Source organism: Prionailurus bengalensis, chromosome B2, assembly GCF_016509475.1.
Source record: "Prionailurus bengalensis isolate Pbe53 chromosome B2, Fcat_Pben_1.1_paternal_pri, whole genome shotgun sequence".
Taxonomy (NCBI): domain Eukaryota; kingdom Metazoa; phylum Chordata; class Mammalia; order Carnivora; family Felidae; genus Prionailurus; species Prionailurus bengalensis.
Window position 1 is genome coordinate 56,213,360 of NC_057349.1, and position 25,718 is coordinate 56,239,077.

Here is a 25,718-nt window from a genome sequence, read left to right on the forward strand (position 1 = left end):
GTTCTCATCCTTGAAGCAAATCTTCTTTTTCAAGTAAGAGATCATTGGCCTTACCACTTAAGGTTGTCCTCTACCCTTGAAAAGCCGGTATCCCAACCCTTTTGCATGAAATCTGCACCAGCAGGCATGCTTTTAGGCATTCATCCTCATCCCTGTGTTATTTTTTACTATTATGGGAAGCATAGATATAGATATAGATATAGATATAGATATAGATATAGATATAGATATATGCATATATATATTTGTTCTATATCTATTTTTCGGTCATCAAGACATATTTCCATTTCTCTTTCTCATTTCCTTTGTTATCTATTAGAGTTAGACAAGAAAAGAGGGAGGTATCTTTTTTCTGTCTTTTTTTTTTAATATTTACCAGTATTAGAAATTGAAACTGGTAAATTTTTTTTTTTTTAATTTTTTTTTCAACGTTTATTTATTTTTGGGACAGAGAGAGACAGAGCATGAACGGGGGAGGGGCAGAGAGAGAGGGAGACACAGAATCGGAAACAGGCTCCAGGCTCCGAGCCATCAGCCCAGAGCCTGACGCGGGGCTCGAACTCACGGAGCGCGAGATCGTGACCTGGCTGAAGTCGGACGCTTAACCGACTGCGCCACCCAGGCGCCCCTACATGATTGGATTTTAAAAAGATAACCACAAGAATATAAAATCATTACCATGGATATTAACTCAGTTGTGATTTTTTTAACATCTACAAGTACTTCAGATATCTGAGTTTATCTAAAGACCCTTCTGTCACAAAACACCTAACAATATGTAATTCAATTGTGTATTTCACACGATAATTGACTTAAGAAATCCAAGAATGATAACCTAAAAACCCATGAAATCACCGCATGTTTTGTCAATAGCTGAGCTTCTACTTTTAGAACTTAACAACCTATGCTTATTATTTGGATTATTTTTAATCTAAAGATTATCACTGTTACTAATAACCCTGTAACTGACAGTCATTTATTCACACCTTAGTATTAATAAAAAAATTTTTTTAATGATGAATTCGTATTTATTGAAAGACATCCAGTTGAGAAATAGAGAAATAATTGTTAGGCAGGCATATGTGGCACATGATTATGATTAAGTTCCACTAATTCATATTTCCAAATTATACTTTTTGCTAAATTCCAGAGCATTCTATTCATGCAGCAGTGGTAGGAAGCATTGACTTTTTTTAAATGTCCATCCTCTTGATAAAGCAATGCAACACCAGGAACATTTAGTAAAGTCATTTTCTACCATTTGAATATGTGATAGTCTAATGTTAAGAAATCAAGTCAAAGTCTAGGATATTTAGACTGATTATTTGTGATATACAAAACTCAGTTAAATTCAGTAGCTGTACTTGGCTTTCTCACCTTCTTTGTGTTGAAACCTTCCATCATTTATGGCTTGTCCCAAGCACAAAATCCTGAGCAATGGGATACGAGGTGATGAAATAACATGGTAGAAGGAGCACAGTTTGCTTCTGCACACTTGTTCAGGAGGCCACAGATTTATCTGAAAGTTCATTTTTCTCTCCTGTAGTGTCATTATACATTTCATCAGGTATGTTATCCATAGGAGGCGTACTCTGGGGAGTCACAGTGTGTCCAAACCCTTGGTAGTGACCCATGGGTGAAGGTGGTACAGAAGAGGCAACAGAAATTGCATCTTGTGATGATGATGGTAACAAGCTTGTATGTTCATTTTGATCTTGGTCCTCAGGAAAGAACTTCTTCCTAGAATGTCCCATGACTGTCCATCCAACATGCCTTACTTGCTCAGAAATATCATCCCTAATATCTGAACCATCCCACATGGCAAGAAAGGAATCAAAGCATGACCCTCTTCTGCTTCTTGGACCTATGGTTTATATGAGAAAGTGTAGTGATGAGCAATAGTAGCAAGGAACATCTCAATACAGATGATAAAGTCCTGGAGTCCTGTAGCCACAGCTTCTACAGTTTGCCATTCCCATGTATGCTTTTCAGAAATAACGCCAACTTTAACCAACAAAGCGATAACGACTGCTTGCCAAAAGGAAACAAAAGCCACCAGCTTTACACAAAGAAATTTGCCAACAGGTTGAATTGGACCCAACTCTTCCTTCAGTACTTTATAAAATAGCAGCAGAAGATACATGGCAAAGAATTGTGACATGCTGTTTATTATAACCAAGTAAGTCCAAGCATTTGAAAAGCTAGTTTCCTTCATCATATATACCAAGCAGCTCACAGATTAAAGCAACAATGGTGGTGAATGGTCTGATAACTGTATACTGCAGTACACCCAGTTTGCACCGAAACAGCAATACTTTTCCCATAGTCCATGGTGGACCACAACATAAGGGAGGGAAATGTTTCTGCTGATCTTTGGCTTCAAGAATTAATACCCGATTTGGATACCAGTTAGTTAGATAATTGGTAAGGAATTCCATAAAGTTGTAAATGACATAAGCTTCATAACATTCTCTGCAGGTGTCTACATATTGCAATGCTGAGATATTTCAAAGATATTTCATAGCTTTGAAATATGTAAAGTGTATATGGGTACCATCCAAAGAATCCTTTTTATTGGTTTCTGTAATTCAGGTTGTGTCTAACGCACTAAATGTTGTAATATCACCCAGACTGATATGGGTATAGTCAACAGAAAAAAAAAAAATGCCAGCAATAAACCAAGCCTTTGTGTGTATTCCAACCTCCAGCTTCTGTAATTCCCACACGCACAGAGGAACCACAACCGCTATGGACACCAGGTAGATGACCACCGCTAAAGGTCGAATCCACTGTCTCCAGTTCCTCCAGGTACAAGTGCAAGGCATGTTTCCGCATAAATGAGCGGAAAAAGAGCTCTATGGGGATTGTAACGGGGAGGCCTGTTCTTTGGTTGTTTTGTCAACTCGCATGCTACAGAGAAACAGCTGTTGGGGGACATTACCAGCAGTTCGAGCCGCCCCCTCCGCCCGCGTTGTGCTTTCTGCTGCTACTGCTGCGGCAACTGCGGCCGCTCAGGGTGCTACCAGGGAGAAGTGGCGGCAGCATCCTTTCTCCCCCACCCCGCATCTACCCAGTTCGGCGGTGGAATACCCTGGCGGAGCCGCTGTCCTCAGCTGGGTATCGCCCACAGCACCGCCTGCACCATGGCCTCGAGGTGAGTGGCGCCGACCAGGACCGGCCTCTATAGACCCTGCAGACAGTTCAGTTCTGCCCTGCCGCTGCCTGCCCACTTGCTCTTTTCTTGGGCGGTAGAGCTTTCTCCCTCCCACGTCTGCAGGCATCTCTTCCCCTGATTTCGCTGGCAGATTGGAGATGAGGACTCAAACCTGTCGGCCCCAGGATTTTCTCACTCACTCCCATGGGGCATCCCCAGAAAGGAATCCCTTAATAAAAAATTAAAAACAAATTTTTTTTTGGAAAGGAATCGATTAAACATAAGAAGGATATGTATTCTGGGTAATAAGAGGCATTAAGATGCATACTGAAGTGTACATTTTGCAAGTTCAAGTTTGAAGGAAATCACCAGCTATAAGCACACAGAGAAGTTAGACTGCAACTACGAACTAAGAATACGGAAAACTTCACTTATTTTAGAAATGATACTTTAATATTAAATTGTACCTAAGATGTTTCAAGATTGTTAAGACTTATTTAAAGACAGTGAATTTCAGGCTGAGGAAAAGAGATGCTTTAATTCTCACAATGTGTTGAAAATATGAAGTATGAGGACGCTTAAACACAATGCAAAAATGGGTGGGTAGCAAGACACCTATAAGTGGGTTTATCTGTCAGACACTTCGGATGCCAATGATAGAAATTCAATTTAGAAGAGGTAACTCTTAAAAGGAGAATGTGTCATCTTTTAGATTTAAAACACAAGGTCAAGAGTGAAGCTGGCCTCAGAGTCAACAAGAATACCCCTGCTTAGGCAAGAATTTTGTTCTTGGTTCAGATAGCTTCACTGAGGTTAGATTGTAGGTGTCAGTCACCAAAGGAAAAAGTGAAGGTACTATATTCAGTTATGAATGGGACTATGAATTAGCCTCCCTGCCCTGTCAGGGCAGCAGGATGGGACCCAGGGACTATAGGACTCATTGTTTGGGGGACCTGAATCCATCAAGAAGAGTGTGCTGAATTCCCTGATCAGGTGAAGCCACTGGTTTTGCTAGGTAGAAAAACCATCTACCCAGTTTCGCTGTGTGCTCTGGAGGCTGTATTCAGTAGTAAGAAGGACTATGGATTAGTTTCTCTGTCCCACTACAGTGTGAGAAGCAACTCTAAGGCTGGTAGTGCCATTTGTTGTCTTAACTCAAACTGACTTGCACCCCAAGTTCCTTGCTTGAACAGGCCCACTGGCTTTGCTCTGCAAGTTATCAGCTCTGCCAGCCCTTCTCTGAGCTTGAGTGTTACCAGGCTAGACTGCTTCCAGGTGTTCCCCCCCCAGCCTTTCTGGTCACATGTGGCTGGGAGACACTGTCTACAACTGTGGGGCTATGACTCAGCTGCTTCCTAGGGTGTGTGCCAACCCGGTTCTAGGACTGGCTAAAGTCTTCATTTGAGAATCCAAATCAAGCAGATCTTCACCTTGTCAAGTTCCCTGCTCAGAGTGCACCACTGACTTGGTTCTACAGATGAGCAAAGCTGATGGTTGGGATTACCATTTGGGTACTGCAGGCATGAAATCAGTCTGCCAAAATAGGAGTGCTGGTTGTTGTAAGCCCCACCTCCCTCCTCCATCATGATAAGATTCCCAGGGGCTAGGTTCCACAGATTACTCTGCAATCTCAGTGGGATGAGATCAGTCTGGTGCTTCCCACAAAGAGACAGACCCACATTGCTGTGGATGGGGTGCTGGTTGTCCCAGTTCCAACTGGTTTTCTTTTCCCAGTAGAGAAGCCAAATGCTTAGGGAAGACCTCTCCTTATGGTGCTGTGCTGGCCTGGGGGAGGATCAACATGTAGCCACTTCTCTTACCCTTCTAATGCAGTCTGCCTTGATCGCTGTGTTATAGGATGGTGCTTCCGCCAGATCCCTGTGTTCTAGAACTCTCTAGGACCTCTAAGAGATGTCCTATTATTGACTAGTTGTTAGTTGTTCTTCTTGTTAGGGGTAGAAATTCAGGAATGACATGTTACATCTTGGTTGTCTTTTCTAGATTTGAGGGATGCATTCCTTGCATTATTTGGCTCATGGTCCTTTCCCCCATCTTCAGATCCACAAATATCTGCTCCATTTTTACTTCACCTCCTGTGTCTTAGATCCATTGCCTCCCTCTTATACGTCCTTGTGATGATACCAGTTCTACGTGGATAATCCAGGATAATCTACCCACTCAAAATCTTCATCTTAACCATATCTGCCAAGTTCCTGTTGCCATATAAGGTAGCATTCACAGGTTCTAGGAATTAGGACATGGACATTTTGGGGAGCTATTATTCAGCACCACATATAGTTTATGCTTTTAAACTGTGTATACTATAGTTAACTGAATAAAGTGAGTAACCTCACTTGAAAAAGATGTATTTTTTCAATGAGAGAGCACTGAAAAGCTTAATATAGCTTTGCAGTCACCAACTATATGACATATAATTATTAGTTTTCCTCTGAAACCAAATGGTCAGGTAATTAACATGATACAAACATCAATATATTAATCTGCCATTAATATTTATCAGTCATTAAAGAGCTTATTGACTGTTTATAGAGTAGTTAGCATTCCAATATAGTTTTAATATAAATTTTATTTTATTTTTATTTTATTTTTTTGTTTTGTTTTTAAGTTTATTTATTTTGAGAGAATGAGAGAGAGACAGAGAGAGAGAGGAAACAAGCAGGGGAGGGGCAGAGAGAGAGAGGTGGGGGACAGAGGATCCGAAGCCGGCTCTGCTGACAGCAGATGTCCGACACGGGGCTCCAACTCACAAACCGTAAGATCATGACCTGGGCAGAAGTCAGACACTTAGCTGACTGAGCCAACCAGGTACCCCTATAAAATTTATTTTAAATATAGTATTTACAAGTATTAGGCAAACTAAAACTTAGATTTATTTTTAGAAAATTATGTCATTGGGATTGAAATTGATTGGCTGTGCTTGGTTCATGATTTCCTACACTTCCTCGAAGCCTCAATGTTGGGGAAACAAGAGGATGCAAAGCCTATAACATTGGGGAAATGTGCCAATTCTTAGAAGGAATTATCTTCTGCTACAACACAGATGTAAAATTTATAGTAACTAAGTCATGACTACAAGACAACTGTGTCACATTTTCCAAGAATAGCACTATCTAGTATCTTCTGAGAAAATCCAATTGTCAGATGATGCTCAAAATAGGGAGTGGCACAAAGCCACACTACTAAACCCATGCCTGATGACCTATCCCCAGAATCTAGAAATAATTTTCACAGCTTAGAAGACCAAAGGTGTTAGATTGAGAAAATTACCAGTGACATATATTTTTTACTTTTCCAAGAGCTATGCTAGCTTTCTGAACAAAAGTTAAGAGGATACACTATAAATTCCCTATTCTCTAATCCCTGACCCAAATATTGCATCTGGCATGTGAATAACATTTTTTTTAAAGAATTTTAAGTATGTTAGTAACACCAGCAACTTTCTATGCTTTACAACATTCTGGAAAATCATTGGCAGATAGTTGGGAGAGTGATCTAGTAAATCAGTGCTTCCCAAACATAAAGTCAGTGCTCAAAATGTAAGTGCTAAATGAATGAATGGATGTATTTATTGTCATTATAAGTGAAGCATTCTTGTAGAAATAGAAGGAAATGGTCCTCAAGCAATATGTAACCATTAGGACTTCATTCAGCTTAAAATGTAAGAAAACCCAACTTACAGTGTTTTTTTTTTAAATAGGAGTTATTTTTCTTGTAAAGGAAAAAATTCAGGAGTCAGACTCCAGTGCCTCTTATGCCAGGGACCAGGCTTCAGGTAGCTTTTCAATCTGTCCTCTCATTTTGTGGCTTTCATTTCTAATGCTTTGTGGTAACACTCATCCCAACATGGCCATTACACTTGCATACTTTGCATCTACATTCAAGAACAGGCAAAAGGAAAGACCAATCCTATGTGACCCTTTATTTGAAATGCAGAAACTTTCCCAGAAATCCTTGCAACAGACTTGTCATTAGGTTTCATTGGCCAGAACTGGGTATAGGTGAGCATCAGATTTTACAAACACAAATATAAGGCATATAGTTACATTTGAATTTTAGGTAAACTATTACTAATTTTTACTCTATGTCCAATGCAATATTTGGAACACAAAAATTAGTCATTGTTCATCTGAGAGTCAAATTAGCTGGATGTCTTGTACTCCATCTGGCAACCCTAACTGGGTCACACAGCTACCCTACTACCAGGGAAGTTGGGAAATCAGTTAATACAGTCATGACTATCTTTTTTTTTTATTAAAATTTTTTTAATGTTTATTTATTTTTGAGACAGAGAGAGACATAGCATGAACGGGGGAGGGTCAGAGAGAGAGGGAGACACAGAATCTGAAGCAGGCTCCAGGCTCTGAGCTGTCAGCACAGAGCCCGACGCAGGGCTCAAACTCACGGACCCTGAGATCGTTGACCTGAGCCGAAGTCGCATGGTTAACCATACAGTCATGACTATCTTAAGCCAATTGTGATTTATAATTTAGACCTCAGCACATTGCCTGTATGTAAAAAATAATAATAATAATAATTTTTTTTGCAAGAAAAAGAGAGGAAATGGAAAACAATTAACAGTGGCTGACAGAGGCCACCGCAATGTATTTCTCATCAGTTCTAAGAATTGGAATAGCATAGAGGGTGAATTTCAGAGGATTTGGATTCAGATAATCTGCTGTCCTAATATAGATCTACACACAGTCAACTGCACAATGACTAAAACAAAAAGAAAGAAATCCAATAACCTACCTTTTGATCTATTAAAGAAAATACAGAATTACATTTGTTTTCATTTTATTTTTTACAAAATAAAAATATAAATGAATATTTAACTGATGTTGAGGTAGGGGAAATGTCCCTTCAATTAAAATCAATAGGAAAAGTTACAAAGTACCAGAGCAATAGGTTTAACAAAATATGTAACTTTAACAGATTAAAAACAATCCTTAAAATAGAAAGACAAACTGGGAAACATTTTGCAACAAATAAGACAAAGTTTCTCTTTAAAGAATTTCTACAAATTAATAATTAAAAATATCACTAATATCCTAGAAAACATGAGCAAACACACAAATCAATGAGACATAGAAGAAAATGTGCACGGCTAAAAACATGCTTAGATGAAATCCAACAAATTGATAATGAAAAAACCAAATATCAGGTGAATAAAATGTAATTTTTACCTATCATATCATCAGTCTATGATAGCATTTTATTTATTAAAATTTTTTTAATGTTTATTTTTGATAGAGAGAGGGAGAGACAGAGAGAGAGAGAGAGAGAGCACAAGCGGGGAAGGTGCAGAGAGAGAAGAAAACAGAGAATCTGAAGCAGGCTCCAGGCTCTGAGCTGTCAGCACAGAGCCCAAAGGAGGGCTTGAACTCACAAGCCATAGGATCATGCCCTGAGCCAAAGTCAGACGCTTAACCAACTGAACCACCCCGGCGCCCAGCAAAGCATTTTCTTATTGAACAGCCTTGTACACTAATGGTAGAGGCAAAGATTGATGCCGAACTCCTGGAAAGCAATTTGAAATACATATGGGACAATTAAAAAGTATGCCCACTGAATAAGCAATCCTGAATCCAGAAATCACTTCTTAGAAAATAATCATTTTGCAGATAAATAATTTTGTGAAAACCTCACTTCTTAATTTGAAACAATATGAAAACGTTTAAGATGGAAATAAAAATTGTGTCACCCATTTACTTGATATTCCGGAAAAGGCAAAGCTGTAGGAGCAGAGAGCAGATTAGTGGCTGCCAGGGATTAGGGATAGGAAGAGAGTCTGAGTGCAAAGAAGTAGGAAGAGGGAATTCTTTGGGGTGTTGGAATTGTTCTGTGTTCTTTTGGTGACGGTAGTTACCAGAATCTCTGCATGAGTTAAAGCTCATAGAACTGTATATCAAAAGAAATAAAAGGAGGATAGGGAGGAAGAAGAGGAGGAGAAAGTGGAGGAGGGAAGGGGGAGGAGAATGACTTCCTTCACTGTGTGCATATTTTACAAAGTATTGTCATCAACATGCATAATATATGCATGTTGAAAAAAATTAGAAAAGAAATTTCAAAACACTTACTTCTTAGTTCTCCTTGCTCAAGATAGCACAAATAGCTGTTAACAGCTAGATTAATTTTAAAAAGCCTTTACCCTCTATTTGTGTATCTTTTTTAAAAAAATTTTAATGTTTATTTTATTTTTGAGAGAGAGAGAGAGAGTGCACGCGAGTGGGGGAGGGGCAGAGACAGAGGGAGACACAGAATCTGAAGCAGGCTCCAGGTTCTGAGCTGTCAGCACAGACCCCAATGTGGGGCTCAAACTCATGAACCTTGAGATCATGACCTGAGCTGAAGTCGGATGCTTAACTGACTGAGCCATCCAGGAGCCCCATATATTTGTGTATCTTTATCTATAAATGACATATATATTTGGAGTATGCTATATTTGTATCTTGCTTTATCACTTATAAGATAAGCATTTTTCTATGTAATTACATATTTTATATGCACATTGTGGAATAACATCTGCCACTTAATTTAGTTAACCATTTTTATATTACTGAATAATATGATTAAATATGATCTTTATATATTATATTTTTATATACACAATAAATACACATATACATACAAAACTTTTAATCAAAATGAGATATAAATATATATTTTTTTATTTTATTTTTTTATTTTTAAAATATTTACATCCAAATTAGTTAGCATATAGTGAAACAAGATTTCAGAAGTAGATTCCTTAGTGCCCCTTACCCATTTAGCCCATCCCCCCTCACACAACCCCTCTGGTAACCCTCAGTTTGTTCTCCATATTTATGAGTCTCTTCTGTTTTGTCCCCCTCCCTGTTTTTATATTATTTGTGTTTCTCTTCCCTTATGTTCATCTGTTTTGTCTCTTAAAGTCCTCATATGAGTGAAGTCATATGATTTTTGGCTTTCTCTGACTAATTTCACTTAGCATAATACCCTCCCGTTCCATCCACATAGTTGCAAATGGCAAGATTTCATTCTTTTTGATTGCCGAGGAATACTCCATTGTATATATATACCATATACATTGTATATATATACTATATACATTGTATATATATATACCACATCTTCTTTATCCATTCATCCATCAGTGGACATTTGAGCTGTTTCCATACTTTGGCTATTGTTGATAGTGCTGCTATAAACATGAGAGTGCATGTGTCCCTTCGAAACAGCACACCTGTATACCGTGGATAAATACCTAGTAGTGCAATTGCTGGGTCGTAAGGTAGTTATTATTTTTAGTTTTTTGAGGAAGCTCCATGCTGTTTTCCAGAGTGGCTGCACCCAATACAAAAGAGATCCTCTTTCTCCGCATCCTTGCCAACATCTGTTGTTGCCTGTGTTCTTAATGTTAGCCATTCTGACAGGTGTGAGGTGGTATCTAATTGTGTTTTTGACTTGTATTTCCCTGATGATGGGTGATGTTGAGCATTTTTTTATGTGTCGGTTGGCCATCTGGATGTCTTCTTTGGAGAACTGTCTATTCATGACTTTTGCCCATTTCTTCACTGGATTCTTTGTTTTTTGGGTGTTGAGTTTGATAAGTTCTTTATAGATTTTGGGTACTAACCCTTTATCTGATATGTTGTTTGCAAATATATTCTCCCATTCTGTCTTTTGCCTCTTAGTTTTGTTGATTGTTTCCTTCGCCGTGCAGAAGGTTTTTATTTTGATGAGGTCCCAGTAGTTCATTTTTGCTTTTGTTTCCCTTGCCTCTGGAGACGTGTTGAGTAAGAAGCTGCTGTGGCCAAGATCAAGGAGGTTTTTGCCTGCTTTCTCCTCGAGGATTTTGATGGCTTCCTGTCTTTCATCCATTTTGAGTTTATTTTTGTGTACAGTCTAAGAGAGTGGTCCAGGTTCATTCTTCTGCATGTCGCTGTCCAGTTTTCCCAGCACCACTTGCTGAAGAGACTGTCTTTATTCCATTGGATATTCTTTCCTGCTTTGTCAAAGATTAGTTGGCCATCTGTTTGTGGGTCCATTTCTGGGTTCTCTATTCTGTTCCATTTATTTGTTCTTGTGCCAGTACCATACTGTCTTGATGGTTACAGCTTTGTAGTATAGCTTGAAGTCTGGGATTGTGATGCCTCCTGCTTTGATTTTCTTTTTCAAGATCACTTTAGCTATTTGGGGTCTTTTGTGGTTCCATACAAATTTTAGGATTATGTGTTCTAGCTCTGTGAAGAATGCTGGTGTTACTTTGATAGGGATTGCATTGAATATGTAGCTTGGTTTGGGTAGTATCGACATTTTAACAATATTTGTTCTTCCTATCCAGGAGCATGGAATGTCTTTTTGTGTCTTTTTCAATTTCTTTCATAAGCTTTCTATAGTTTTCAGCGTATAGATTTTTCGCCTCTTTGGTTAGATTTATTCCTAGGTATTTTATGTTTTTTGGTGCAAGTGTAAATGGGATCGATGCTTTGATTTGTCTTTTTGTTGCTTCATTGTTGGTGTAATAGGAATGCAACTGATTTCTGTGCATTGATTTTGTATCCTGCAACTTTGTTGAATTCATGAATCAATTCTAGAGGTTTTTGGTGGAATCTTTTGGGTTTTCCATATAGAGTATCATGTCATCTGCAAAGAGTGAAAGTTTGACTTCTTCTTGGCCGATTTGGATGCCTTTTATTTCTTAGTGTTGTCTGATTGCAGAGGCTAAGACTTCCAATACTATGTTGAATAACAGTGGCGAGAGTGGACATCCCTGTCTTGTTCCTGACCTTAGGGGGAAAGCTCTCAGTTTTTCCCCATTGAGGATGATATTAGCGTTGGGTAGTTCATACATGGCTTTTTATGATCTTGAGGTATGCTCCTTCTATCCCTACTTTCTTGAGGGTTTTTATCAAGAAACAGTGGTGTATTTTGTCAAATGCTTTCTCTACATCTATTGAGAGGATCATATGGTTCTTGTCCTTTCTTTTATTGATGTGATGAATCATGTTAATTGTTTTGCAGATATTGAACCAGCCCTGTATAAATCCCACTTGGTCGTGGTGAATAATTTTTTTAATGTATTGTTGGAGGTTGGCTAATATCTTGCTGAGGGCTTTCGCATCCATGTTCATCAGGGAAATTGGTCTATAGTTCTCCTTTTTAGTGGGCTCTCTGTCTGGTTTTAGGATCAAGGTAATGTTGGCTTCATAGAAAGAGTTTGGAAGTTTTCCTTCCATTTCTATTTTTTGGACACTTTCAAGAGAATAGGTGTTAACTCTTCCTTAAGTGTTTGGTAGAATTCCCCTGGAAAGCCATCTGGCCCTGGACACTTGTTTTTTGGCAGATTTTTGATTACAAATTAGATTTCCTTACTGGTTATGGGTCTATTCAAATTTTCTGTCTTCCTGTTTCAGTTTTGGTAGTGTGTACGTTTCTAGGAATTTGTTAATTTCTTCCAGATTGCCCATTTTATTGGCATATAATTGCTCATAATGTTCTCTTATTATTGTTTTTATTTCTGCTGTGTTGGCTGTGATCTCTCCTCTTTAATTCTGGATTTTATTTATTTGGGTCCTTTCCTTTTTCTTTTTGATCAAACTGGCTAGTGGTTTATAAATTTTGTTCATTCTTTCAAAGAACCAGCTTCTGGTTTCATTGATCTGTTCTACTGGTTTTTTGTTTTGTTTTGTTTTTGGTTTTTGGTTTTGATAGCATTAATTTCTGCTCTAATCTTTGTTATTTCCTGTCTTCTGCTGGTTTTGGGTTTTATTTGCTGTTCTTTTACCAGCTACTTAAGGCGTAGAGTTAGGTTGTGTATCTGAGATCTTTCTTCCCTCTTTAGGAAGGCCTGGATTGCTATATACTTTCCTCTTATGACTGCCTTTGCTACGTCCCAGAGGTTTTGGGTTGTGGTGTTATCATTTTCATTGACATCCATATACTTTTTAATTTCCTCTTTAACTTCTTGGTTAGCCCATTCATTCTTTGGTAGGATGTTCTTCAGCCTCCAAGTATTTGTTACCTTTCCAATTTTTTTCTTGCGGTTGATTTCGAGTTTCATAGCATTGTGGCCTGAAAATATGCACCATATGATCTTGATCTTTTTGTACTTACTTAAGGCTGATTTGTGTCCCAGAATATGGTTAATTCTGGAGACGTTCCATGTACACTGGAGAAGAGTGTATATTCTGCTGCTTTAGGATGAAATGTTCTGAATATATCTGTTAAGTCCATCTGGTACAGTGTGTCATTCAAAGCCATTGTTTCCTTGTTGATTTTTTGATTAGATGTTCTGTCCATTGCTGTGAGTGGGGTGTTGAAGTCTCCTACTATTATGGTATTACTATCGATGAGTTTCTTTGTGTTTGTGATTCATTGATTTATATATTTTGGTGCTGCCACATTTGTCGCATAAATGTTTACAATTGTTAGGTCTTCTTAGTGGATAGACCCCTTGATTATGATATAATGCCCTTCTGCATCTTTTGATACAGCATGATAGATGGTTTTCCATCCTCTTATTTTCAATCTGAAGGTGTCTTTAGGTCTAAAGTGGGTCTCTTGTAAACAACATATTGATGGAGCTTGTGTTTTTATCCATTCTGTTACCCTGTGTCTTTTCATTGGAGCATTGAGTCCATTGATGTTTAGAGTGAGTACTGAAAGATATGAATTTATTGCCAGTATGATGCTTGTAGAGTTGGAGTTTCTGGTGGTGTTCTCTGGTCCTTCCTAATCTTTGTTGCTTTTTGTATTTATATACATATAAAAGATATATATATCTTTTCTCCCCTCAGAAAGTCCCCCTTAAAATTTCTTGCAGGACTGGTTTAGCAGTCACAAACTCCTTTAATTTTTGTTTGTCTGGGAAACTTTTAATCTCTCCTTCTATTTTGAATGGCAGCCTTGCTGGATAAAGAATTGTTGGCTGCATATTTTTCTGATTCAGCACACTGAATATATCCTGCTGCTCCTTTCTGGACTGCCAAGTTTCTGTGGATAGTTCTGCTGCAAACCTGATCTGTCTTCCCTTGTAGGTTAGGGACTTTTTTTCCCTTGCTGCTTTCATGATTCTCTCCTTGCCTGAGTATTTTGTGAATTTTTCTATGATATGCCTTGTTGATGGTCGGTTTTTGTTGAATTTAATGGGGGTTGTCTGTGCTTTCTGGATTTTGATGTCTGTGTTTTTCCCCAGGTTCGGAAAGTTTTCTGCTATGATTTGCTCACATCACCCTTCTACCCTTCTTTCTCTCTCTTCCTCCTCTGGGACCCCTATGATTCTGATGTTGTTCCTTTTTTATGAGTCACTGATTTCTCTAAATCATGCTCTGTGCCCTAATCTCCATCTTTTTTTCCTGCTTCATTATTCTCTATATGTTTTTCCTCTATATTGCTGATTCTCTGTTCTGCCTTATCCATCCTTGCCGTGGCTGCATCCATCCGTGATTGCAGCTCAGTTATAGCATTTTTAATTTCATTCTGGCTATTTTTTTCTTCTTTTATCTCTGCAGAAAGGGATTCTATTTTCAACTCCAGCTAGTATTCTTATTATTATGATTCTAAATTCTGGTTCAGACATCTTGCTTATATCTGTGTTGGTTAAATCCCTGGCTGTCGTTTCTTCATGCTCTTTCTTTTGGGGTGAATTTCTTCATTTTGTCATTTTGAAGGGAGAAAAGGGATTAATGAGGTACAAAAATTAAAATAAAAAATAAAATTAAAAAATATTAAAATTAAAAAATTAAACACACACACACATGCACACACACACAAAATCGAATAAATGATGCTAGATCCTAGGTGTGTTTTCATCTGGGTGTTGAAAGTGGTTTGACAGATTAGAGAAAAAAAGGGGGGGGAGAAAAAAGAAATCGTTTGAGAATTTGAAAAAATGAATACACTGAAGTAGACTAAAATGAGATGATGGGAGGTAAAATAGAATTTGAAAAAATATACACAAAAGTAAAGAATATAGTAGAAAAAATTAAAGAAAAATATTTTTAATAAGAATTAAAAATAAAAAATGAATTTTTCTTTTTCTATCTTCAAGAAAAAGAAAAGAAATGAAAAAGAGAAAAAGAAAAAAAAGAAAAAAAAAGAGAGGAAAAAGAAAAAGGAAATCATTTGAAAACTTGAAACAGTGAATACACTGTAGTAGACTAAAATAAAATGATGGAGGTAAAATAGAATTTGAAAAAGTTTACACTAGAACAAAAAATATAGTAAAAAAATTAAAGAAAAATATTTTAATAGAAATTGAAAGTAAAACTGAAGTTTTTCTCTTTCTGCGCTCAAGAAAAATAAAAGAAACAAAAAAAAAAAAAGAAAAAGAAAAAAAAAAGGAGATCATTTGAAAATTTGAAAAGGTGAATATACTGAAGTAGCCTAAAACAAAATGATGGAAGTAAAATAGAACTTGAAAAAATTTACACAAAAGTAAAAAATACAGTAATAAAATTAAAGAAAAATGTTTTTAATAAAAATTGAAAATAAAAATGAATTTTTCTCTTCCTGTATTCAAGAAAAAGAAAATTGTAAAAGAGAAAAGAAAAGAAAAGAAAGAAAAGAAAATTGAATAGATGGACCTACTAACAGATTGAAGTAGGACTGAAATTGCTTCTTTTTCCCCTAGAAGTCAGTCTATGTAGCGCTTTATAGTCCATAAACTAAGCTGGTGGTGAGACTTGTGTTCTTGAAGAGCAAAGTTGGCCCAGTTGGGTGGATCTCAGTGTAATGGCTCCGGTCTCCGATAGATGGCGCTGCTAGCCTACTGAGGTGGTGCTGGCAGGTGCATTTGCGCATGCGCGTGAGAGGTAAAAACAGCCTCATCCACTACCCAGTCTGTTCTCCCGGATCAGCCGCGCACCCGTCCTCTGTCTTCAGCTTTGTCTACTCCCCGCTCTTTCACTCTCCGTGACCAGGCCCCAGGCAGTACCTCTCTCCCGAGTTTTGTCTCAGATGCGGCTGTTTTCCCCGGCCCCTTACTTCTGAAGGACTGCGGCTTTGACCAGTTCAGCCCCTCTGCGGGACGGTCTTACCGAGCAATGGCCGAATGCCGGCTGCACCCAGGAACGCCTGCTGGACCCTGCTGCCTCCGGTGCCCCAAGACTATGGCCAGGTACTAGCTCGCCCCGGAAAAAATTCTCAAGATAGTTAGCAGCAGAGTTTCAGGGATTATGGAAAATCACAACTCACATCTTTCACCAAGCTTCACCCTTAACAACCTTGTTCCAGCATCAGCAAATGTGGCCCTTTTCCGGGGTCTTCTGGGACCAGGTGGTTTCAACAGTCTCTACCAAATGTCCTTCCAGCAGTGGAACCACTTTGCCCTGTGTGGCCAGAGAACCTCCCGGATCCTACTCTGTTCCTGGGGATTCGCCCTTCCCACCAGAGCACCACCAGGTATGGAGCTGCTGAGTTGCAGACTTTGCTCTCCCCTTGTTTACAGTCTTAATGGAATTTAAACCCTCTCCTTTCTCCTTTCTTCTTTCTCCTTTCTCCTTTCTCCCTTTTTAGTTTAGCCCCTGTGGCTGTTTCCAATTTTCCACTTTCTCTCCAGCTGCTTTTGGGGAGGGGTGCTTTTCCCGTATCCCCCCCCCCCCCCCGTCTCCATACTCTCTCCGCTCGCAAAAGCACCTCCCTTCCTGCACCTTCTCGCTTCCCAAGTTCACTTGTATACACCGCGTACCTGCTGAATTCTGTGGTTCAGTTTGTGCAGATTGTTGTGTTAAATCCTCCAGTCAGTTTTCTAGGTGTATAGGATGGTTTAGTGTTGGTCTGGCTGTATTTCATGGATGCGAGACACACACAAAACTTCCATGCTCTTCCGCCATCTTGTCTCCTCCGAGATATCAATATTTTTTAACGAAAGGCATGACAGTATTCTGGGAGAGAAGTTGCTATGGTGATTTTTGTGTTAACTTTAAACAGAGTTTTAGATTCTTATTATATTTCTTCTTCATACTTGTTATGGTGCTGCCAGGACAGGCTGTCTGGCATGATATGCTACTCTTTCTCTTCTTTTGCTATCAACTGCAAATGTTGTGATTGCAGCAAAATGGTCATCTTTAATACTTTTTTCCCATTCAGTGGATTTCGAAAGAATAATGAATCATTAGGAAGATTTCTTAGTCTCCGAACCTTATCAAAATATAGTATCTGAAAGCTCTAATATTTGCATATATGATATCCTTTTAGATAATCAAACTCTGTGGTATATTTGTAAATTTCTCATGCTGCAAAAATTGTAAAAGCATAAAAGAACCACTATGCTGTTAAAAGAGGCAGATCTTTGAAATGTATAGTGTGTTTCATTATGATGCTAAAATAAGAGAGACTAGGAAATCAATGGATTTCCTAGAACTCAAAAGCAAAGAACTCACAAGCAAAGTTTGCTTAATGCAAGATGGAGCTCAGATTAGAAAACAGAGATAATTCATCTCTGTGCATGTATGCATGAGTATCTCAGGCAGTAACACAGGTGTCAGAGAAAGATTAGGTTTCCACAACACATTGTCCCACCTGTCCTCCAAGATGTAGCTCAAGATCAGAGGATCATGTTGTAATGCACAAGTGGGAAGGGGGTACATCAGAAATAGATATTGTTCGTTGGAAGGTTCAGTTTAAGTTCTATGACATTCCAAAACTCTATAGCCTGGTTACCAAGTCCAGAAGGGGCTGGAGACAAGGTAACTCTCTTGCTGAGTATAAAATATTAAGTGATGAGACAGTCACTAGGCAGCAAAATGGTGCCTACCAGGGCCAGAAGGACCACTATTCAGCTGCTAGTTTGCCTTGTCACAATTCAATGGACCCAGCTAGTAAGGAGACAGTATCCCATATGAATTCAGACAATTTATTACTTACACAGCTGGCAGTGGCAAGGTCAGCATTTTGTCAGCTTCTGTGTCCCAAGACCCACAGGAAGATACTAACTCAAAAAGGCCAGGAAACATGCAGCATGCTTGGTAGTTTGCTCTGACATTGAAGAGTCAACTCTGAATACTAAGCCAAGAAGTTTTTTTAAAGCATTAGAGAAGGATAAGGTGAAAGTCTTGAGTTCAAATGAAACTAGGGAGATGGACCAGAAACAACTTGTGGCAGTTTCCTCGAGGTAAAGAGGTGGATGAGAAATGACCTCGTGGCAACTCCTCACCAAGCTCGTTATCTTTCCCTACCTGTTTCAGAGAAATTATGAGGTATTTTACAGACTTGGGGTAGACTGCAGTCAATCCTTGCCAACGTGGTCCATGTGAACTTGTACAAACTTTCTGGTACACCAAGGTGGAATTGTTCCTCTGCATAGAATGATTGATGGGATGTTGGGCACTAAAAGTACAACTGCAAATAACTACAAGCGCCTTGTTTACGGTTTTGTTTTGTATTTTTTTCTAAGTCAAAGATATGCACATATACTGAACTAGTGAGTGTTTAATCAGGACACTGCTGTGTCTTGACATACCAGAAAGCAACACGTGGAGAAAATTAATTTGCAAAAACAACATGGTTTTTAATCAAATTAATTTAGGCTCTGAGCTGTGATGTATTAACCAGGCACTGTTGGCTCTAAACCACAATTAACCTCCACATAAATTAGTAGACTAATCTATTTTTTTTGTCATTCACCCCCTACTAGTGAACACACTACTTAGATGCAGCCAAGTCTCTCAGACTATATGAAAGTTCTCTTATACATACCAGACATCTGATCTCTGCTCAGATATTTATATGTCATGACCTCATAGAAGACTTCTTAACATTGTTCAATAATTTTAAAGATCAGGAATATTTTGCCTCTTAGTTTGTGACAAACCTTGCAACTTTCAACTTACCTTGAATTGTCAAGTCTAAGTTTTGTTTTTCTTTTTGTTTTCTTCCCTATTGGGAAATGTTGGATAAATACGCTACCTCTTCTACAGAGTTTTTCTCAACAAAATAAGACACACTTACCTTCTCTTTCTTAGAATAAAGAAGTTTTTAGAAATGTTGGGGGTCAGAGAAAAGAGTGTTCCAAGGTTGATAGCTTTCTCCAGGACAGAAATATAATTCAGTGCTGTAGCTTTCAAACAGTAAGTTTGGGCAACACCAGAGAATCTAAATAGGTAAAGATATGGACATCTTTAAAATTTATGATATTGCATATATGGGAATCAGTCATCAAAATAACATTTTAGTGATAAATATTTGCCAGGGGACATGGTGACTTTTCTAACCTCATTGAGTCCTGACCTTGCCTCTTTTCCTTCTTACAATTGTCTACTTAAATTTATATCATGAACTTCTGAATCCATCTAGTCTCTCTCTCTCTCTCTCTCTCTCTCTCTCTCTCTCTATATATATATATATATGTGTGTGTGTGTGTGTGTGTGTGTACATATATACATACATATATTTAGTAAACATGTTTTTATTGAGCAATGCTGAACAGCATTGTAAATTTCTGCCTTTGTTAAGTGTACATTATGTAGGAGACAATCAATGACTTAATAATGATAATTTCAAAGAGTTTGAACTGTAATGAAGAAAATGAAATAGGTGATGTGACAGAGAATAGGTGGAGAGTTTCCACAGAGGTCTTTCTGTGTCTGGAGCAAGTTCTTCAACATCAGCAACTAAATATCTTCATGGGGAAGATCAATCAACGTGAAGATACTTTTATACAATTGAATTTTCTATTTAAAGTTACTAATTCAATTTATCCATGATCCATTTTAGGAAATATTGTGGGTCTATTGAATACAAAAAAATCTTGTGGAAAGGACTAATTCTATCTGTTGGATCAAAACACAAACCTGTTTGAATTTGGATGCTTTCAATGTGTATTAAAATTGCCTCCACTTTATAATCTTACAGAGTGATAATGGCCTTCCCCTTTTCTTTAACCTTGAAAATTTGCACAAATCTTTCCATATGCAGTTCAAAACGCATGTTGCAAGAAAAGCCTTTCTTGTTCTTCCAATTGTGTTTAAACCCCGGGCTACCTGAACGTTTCTCTCTTGCTTTACTCGTCTCTGGGAATTTCCATATCCCTGACTAAACTATGAACTCCGAGAGGGCAGCAGGTCTGGTGGTGCCAGGGATAAATGAAAACACAAATCAATGACTGACTGGAGGAGGTTACATGCCGTGTCCTGGCTACAGATGGAAATAGTACTGGAGGCAACTGCATGTGTGACAAATGACTTTTATTTCCAGTTCCAGATTTAAGTTACAACTCAAAACCTAGATGTTGCTTATCTACATAAGAAATCTGTTTTAAAATGCGGTCCAGGAATAGGTTTCTTTCTCCCAAAGGTCTGGATTTTTTTTCTCCTCATAGATAATGAAAACAATGTAACTAACAGCATTTCCCTTTTTGCTTTGATTTTTTGGATATCAGACACAAATTTATGTTTCAATTATAACAACCATTTTGGATCTTATGTCTGCTTATCTGTGTTCTCTTTTCCCCTTGGTCTTTTCCTTCTATTCTAATTTATATTTTCCCTGGTCCTGATATTTTATTTATGTTTTACTATTTTGTTGGTTGTGTTTTTCTAAGTCATCCCAAATCCTTCGTGGATTAACTCAGGGTATAAATAAACTACTTACTTAAAACTGTTGTGAGTGCATTACCTGTCCCATCTCTAAGCCACATAGATTCTCATAAAAAATAAACCTTTTACTCTTAGCTTTTAAAGTTCTATTTAAGAGACTTAAGAGACTTAAATGTCTCCACAAGAAATAGTAAGCTTGTTTCGAGAATATTTGTATGTAATTTCTTTTATGAAAAATGCACTGAAATTTTAGACAGTACTAAATTTCATTCTCTTATTTCTAAACGATATTTATTTATTTATTTATTTATTTATTTATTTATTTATGAGAGCATGCACACACATATGAGCGGGGAAGGGCAGAAAGAGGAGGGGACATGGGATCTGAAGCAGCTCCGTGCTGACAGCAGTGAGTCCTAAGTAGGGCTTGAACACACAAACCATGAGATCATGACCTCAGCCCAAGTGAGACATTTAACCTACTGAGCCACCCAGATGCCCTTCTAAAATATTTTTTAAAACTCAATGCTGTTTTAAATGTTAGTAAAAATCATTCTTTCAAAGGCTTACTACTTTCATCTTATTTTCTTTTTAATTTGCAGCTTCACAATTATGACTTTTATTCCTAGATATGACTGTGGATTTCTTCATCATCTATGTATATCATTCTTACCTAATATTTTCAGGAACTGGTTTGACTCTAATGAAATCATTTAAAACAAAACACTTACAGGAAATGAATAATGGCCTAAAAGCTATTAATAAGTTTGCCCACATAAATTTTAAGCACTTGTGTGGGAAAATATCATAAAAGAATTTTCAAATGCAAAGGAAGATCTAGAAAAATTAGTTCACATAGTTAATTAGGGAAGAATTTCTTTCTTTTTTTTTAAGTTTATTTATTTTTGAAAGAGAGAGACACACACACAGAGCACTAGTGGGACAGGGGCAGAGAGAGCAGGAGACACAGAATCTGAAGCAGGCTCCAGGCTCTGAGCTGTCAGCACAGAGCCCAGTGTGGGGCTGGAACCCACGAACCATGAGATCATGACCTGAGCCAAAGTCAGATGCTTAACCAACTGAGCCACCCAGGTGCCCCAGGAAGAATTTCCTTAATGTACAAACATCTCATCCAAATTACTGAGAAAAAGACTAATAACTCATAAGATAAATGATTAAAGTATGTGAACATGAAGGCCACCAAAAAATTAATTAAAATATAGAAAGATGTGTAACTTTTAAAAGTATTAAATTTAATTTTTTTTAATTGAAGTGTAGGTGACATACAATATACATTAGTTTCAGGTGTACAATGTAGTAATTTGACAACTCTATACATTATGCAACGCATACCACAAATGTAGCCACCATCTGTCACAATATAATGCTATTATAATATCATTGACTATACTCCCTGTATTTATACCTTTCATCCCCATGACTTATTCATTCCATAATGGGAAGCCTGTACCTCCCATTCCCCTTCACCCATTTTGTCTTTCCTCCACCCCCACCCCCTGTGGAAACCACCCAGTTCGTTCTCTGTATTTATGGGTCTGTTTCTGCTGTTTTTGTTTCTTCACTTGTTTTGTTTTGTTTAAGGTGTCACATACAAGTGAAATCATATAGCACTTGTCTTTCTCTGGCTTATTTCTCTTAGCACAATATTCTTTATGTCCATCCATGTTGTTACAGATGGCAAGATCTCATTCTTTTTGTGGCTGAGTAATATTCCATTATATATGTATACCATAGACAGATGTGAAAATTATCATAGTAAATGCAACATAAATATGAAGACTATGAGATACAGTTTTATTTATTATTAGGCAGAGATTAGGTTTTTAATAACAATGAGTATTATTCAAGGTAGTCAGAAATAACCCTCTCACATGCTATTGTTGAGAGTGCACATTGCTGTGAATTTCAGAAGGCAATGTTTATCAGCATTTTTAAATGTACATATTCTTTAATCCAGCAAATCAACTGGGTATATTTTTACACACATATTTGAATTAATAATAAATAAAAAATATCTTATTTCTAGTATTGCTTGTAATTTTGAGAGAACTAGGAAAATATTTACCAAAAAGTGACTAAATTTGGTCATTTAGTCAATAAGTAATTATTGCCTATTATAGGCCAGGTTTAGTTCTAAGGTTTGTCATTCAAAGTGAACAAGATAAAAACTTACATTTTAGTGGGAGTCATGGAAAATAAATAACAAATTTAAGATTACATATATGTATTCATATACATATTCAGATTGTGATACATACTATGAAGAAAACAAAATTAAGGAGCATGATAGAGAAGACGGGTGGCCTATATCAGATAGAGGGGTCAAGGAAGAACTCTGAGGAGGTGACATCTGAAGTGTGACTAGAGGAGCAGGGACAAGCCACATAATAACAAGGGGGAGAGTGTGGTAGCATATTCATACAAAGCTGCCAAAAAAGGTAAAGAGATGGGGCACTTAGGTGGCCCAGTCAGTTAAGCAGCTGACTCTTGATTTCAGCACAGGTCATGATCTCACAGTTGTGGGATCGAGCCCCTGCATTGGGCTCTGTGCTGAATGTGGAGGCTGCTTAAGATTCTCTCCCTCTCTCTCCCTCTGCTCCTACCCAGTTTGCACACGTGCACTTTTTCCCTCTCTCTCTCTCTCACAAAAAAGAAAAAGAGAGATAATCTAAATGGACTTATAAATGCATTTTATTATCTTTCTTGTTAAGAAATTGTTAATAGGTAACAAATGTTACAGAATGGTATGTATTATGTAAGCCTATTTGTTTGGAGGAATTTGGGCAATCTGTGTTTCTGTGGTGTGTGTGTGTGTACATACACATGTATATCCATCAAAAATTTCTAAAAAATATAACTCCCCCATCAACACTGATGGTACTTCCAAGGAGTAGGACTTGGATATTAGGGTTTTTTTAAATTTCATCTTATACCCATACATTTCACAAACATTTTAACGTATGTGTTATTTTTTAAATAGCAATTTCAAAGCTAGAATATACAAAATATATTTAAGAAGTGAATAATAGGACTAGGAAGGAGCAATTTTAAAACAGTCCCTTCTGTATGACATTGCAGGTTTTCAAGTCTTTCTTAATCTTGGTTTTATTACTTAATGAAATTATCATCAGCCTATTTGTCAGTTTACACTTGGATGAATGTATTCCTAAAATCAAACTGATACATTTCTTCATTTATTTTACTGAAGTAATATGACATTTTTTGTTCCAAATAGCATATCATTATTGGTTAAGAATTCAATCTTCTAACAAATATAATATTAGTGTTGGTGTGGTATATGGATTACTTTAGTGATTCATAGCACTAAGCTTGAGGAGTAGTTATTTTAGTCAACTATTAATTATTTGCGTCTTGTTCGAAAAAGGGCCATAAGAAAGTTCTTCAGAGCTTAGTATACTAATACTATTTTAGTAAACACATTGCCTTTTGCAAAGAACTTCTACATTTATTTCAATCTGGATGTCACTTCCTATGTGAGTCCATTCTAACCCACCCAACCAGTTGTTCCCCTCTGTAACAGCATTTTATCTTGGCCCTGTCATTGCCCTTGCTCTATTTTTTATAATTTATATCGATTGTGTTGTCATGCTCCCCTATCGTGAGCCCCCTGAAGAAAATTGATATGTCTCTCAAAAGAAAAACAAGTCATAAAAGAGTTTATTTCCTTAAACCAAAAGCTATTTGAGCCTAAAGACACACAAAAAAAGACACAAAAATGGGTATAATCCCACAATGAAAAAAATTAGTTATTTTCTCCTGCACATTATTATTATCTTCTTACACAAGTATGTTATATATACACAAAAATGATTCCTAAAATATTACTTTGAATTTATTCTTTCATCACATGCATCTTTTGACCAAAAAATATATCATGTGTATGTTTTCATCATTAAGTATTACTCAACAAAAGCATTTAATAGTTATACCATTTCATTCCATATGTATCAATTGATCTTCTAACATAATTTTTGAGTAGTTTCTAATTTTTTTCCTGAAGAAAATGGTTATGTTATATAAAATAAAAAAGATACATGTTGAGAGTAAGGAGAAAACATACATGTGGCTATAGCAAAGAGTGGTCTTTCCTCCATTCAATATTTTGTATCTTCTGCACGCCACCACCCACACCCACTAATCCAGTGCACCCACTTCCCTTTTGGTGGGGTCAGCTCTGGGGTCTCGTCTGATGTGCTGAAGCTGGGGTCTTCACTTCACTGCACTTCTACACCTTTCTGCAACATCGGCAAGACCCCAGTTCTCTTTTCCAGGACACAATCAAAATTGGGCTTATCAAATTAAGGTTATTTAAGCCATACAGAAAACAGTATTTGATACCATTGTCCTGTAGCTTGAGTAAAATCCTAGGGGAAAATTTCTCTTAACATGGCTTTTCATGGGCTTGAAATAACAGGCAATGTTGCTCCTTTCAGACACTCACTAGACTCCTGTCTAATTAGTAAAACTCTGTGGCTAAAAACTAATTTTGATCCAATGGTGAGAGTTGGATTAAATTAGAAAGTTTTAAGGTAATTGGGGTTTGAGGTAGCATGCTCAACTGATTGGGCTCTAACAGGAAGAGACTGGACCATTTTTCTCAAAAGCCCTCTCCTCAGAAAGCTGATGTAGCATGGACAGGTGCATTGGCTTCCTGATACTAAACATCCATTGGGATCTGATGACTTAAGGCACCAGATGAGGAAGATCCCACTCCTGGGGACCCACTGGCTATCAGGGTTCACTTCATGTCTTTCTATGGTTAACTGCACCATCATATTGTGCCCTTCTGTTAGAAGCAATAAAGTAATCTTCGGTATGTGTTTGTTCCTTGTCATTAGATAAAATCTAAAAGCAAAGAAACCTGTAAATGGCTTCTGCTTACAAATCCAATTTATGCAAGTGCCAGCCTCTGATTTAGAATAGTGGCTTGAGTGCCTATTCATGCAGAAATTTACAATTGGAAGGGACATACACAGGATCAAATA

At 37.5% G+C, this 25,718-nt stretch overlaps 1 pseudogene; it reads right to left on the reverse strand.

Annotated features, from left to right (window-relative positions):
• Nucleotides 1–1,409: 1,409 nt before the first annotated feature.
• Nucleotides 1,410–2,863, reverse strand: LOC122488959 (annotated as a pseudogene).
• Nucleotides 2,864–25,718: the final 22,855 nt, after the last annotated feature.